Raw genomic sequence first — 2,120 nt, 5'->3', positions numbered from 1 at the left:
AACAGCTCAAACCCACAGAATTAAATCCAGATTGCATGGAACAAGCTACAACTGATCAAATCATGGACACACAGATCAAGAACACTCGCCAACAGAATATCCAACTGTATCAAGTTGTCAAAGCAGGCCAACTCCTTCAGCAGGGCAAGTGGCTCACCAGGGAACAAGTTCAGCAGAAGTTTCCTCATCTCATGGAGGAGCTCAACGCAATGGGGACCATTGCTTCCTAAGGGGGGAGGAATGATCTAGGTGGATATTGGTGGCCACCTGCCAAGTCCACCTGGACCCCCATCATTGTCTTTCTCAGCATTTTCAGTTTCCTTAATTGTAGCACAACTTACTATTTTTAGCAGTTTTTCAGGTCCTGAACTTTCGGAGCCGTTTTGAGGCCCTAAACGACGTTTTCTGGGGAATCTGGGGGCAACATGGGTCCATGGAATGGTTGCCCGTTCCAACAATGATAGTTCTCAGATAGATATTTCTAATGAGCTATTGTATGCATCAAACAGAGATCATATGCCAAAGTTACGACCCCAGGAAGTTGATGTACCAATTTACCCCAAACGGGGCCCACAGTTTGGCGTTTCATCTCCTAGGGTTAGGTTTTGGAATGTTAAGGGTTTTTCCATTGTTTCTCAACAATAAATAGGCCTTCGAGCCTCATTGTAACACAGTTCAGAGGCATGTAGCCATCACATCTCTTCTCAGAGATAAGCTACCATCGCCCTAGCTGGTTTATTTCCATTTCTGGTTGTAAGCATATTTCAGTATTTTCCATTAATGAAATGAAGTATTATTTCTGCTGCATCTTTGTGTATATGGTTATCTCTGTAATTTGTTGCGTTCCTGTTTAAATTCGGATCATGTCCGGATTATAGGGAGCTCAACAAGCTCACTATTAAAGATAAGTTCCCCATTCCTGTCATTGATGAATTACTGGATGAATTGCATGGATCAATTTACTTCACCAAGTTGGATCTTCGTTCGGGATATCATCAAATCAGAATGAAGATTGAAGACATTCCGAAAATGGCATTTAGAACTCATGAGGGTCATTATGAATTTTTGGTCATGCCTTTTGGCCTTACCAATGCACCTTCAACATTTCAAGGTTTGATGAATTCAATTTTCAAACCATTCCTTAGAAAATTTGTGTTAGTATTTTTTGATGATATACTAATCTACAGCAAGTCTTGGAAGGATCATGTTGAACATTTTGACAGGGTGCTACAACTATTGGAGGAGAAACAATTATATGCAAAAAGATCCAAATGTTTCTTTGGAGTCTAGGAGGTGGAATATTTGGGTCATATTGTATCTCATGAAGGAGTTAAGGTAGACCCTAGCAAAATTAAAGCCATTAAGGAATGGAAAATACCCACATCCATAAAGCATCTGCGAGGATTTCTTAGGTTGACAGGGTATTATCGCAAGTTTGTTAAGAATTATGGGAGAATAGCAGCACCTCTAACAACATTATTAAAGAAAGATGCATTTTCATGGACTCCGGAAGCAACAAAGGCCTTTGAACATCTTAAGAGGCAATGTGCCAAGCACCGGTCTTAGCTACATCGGACTTCACAAAAACCTTTATTGTGGAATGTGATGCTTCAGGAAATGGAATTGGTGTTGTTCTAATGCAAGATGAAAGACCCATTGCTTTTGAAAGTCGTCCAATCAAGGGAAAGTTTTTAAGCAAAGCTATTTATGAGAAGGAAATGTTGGCAATACTCCATGCACTTAAGAAATGGCGACCCTACCTAATGGGAAGACACTTCAAGGTAAAAACGGATCATGATAGCCTTAAATACTTTTTAGAACAAAGATTATCCTCTGAAGAGCAATAAAAGTGGGTCACAAAGTTGTTGGGTTATGACTTTGAAATCATCTACAAAAAAGGGAAGCAAAATGTGTTGGCAGATGCACTCTCAAGAAAGGATGAGGATGTGGAAGCATTGTTGTGCGCCATTTCTATTATCCAACTAGATTGGATAAATGAAGCAAGGGAGGAATGGAAGAATGACGAAGAAGTGTGGGCACTTATTCGAAAGCTACAACAAGATTCCAATACGTCTGATACATTTAGATGGCAAAATGATTTGTTGTGGTACAAAGATCGC

The sequence above is a fragment of the Pinus tabuliformis genome, chromosome J, assembly GCF_031772625.1.
Source record: "Pinus tabuliformis cultivar Carrire ecotype Pingquan chromosome J, CPIR1, whole genome shotgun sequence".
NCBI classification, from domain to species: domain Eukaryota; kingdom Viridiplantae; phylum Streptophyta; class Pinopsida; order Pinales; family Pinaceae; genus Pinus; species Pinus tabuliformis.
The sequence above is the reverse complement of the archived record's forward strand: the minus strand, read 5'-3'. Positions refer to the sequence as shown.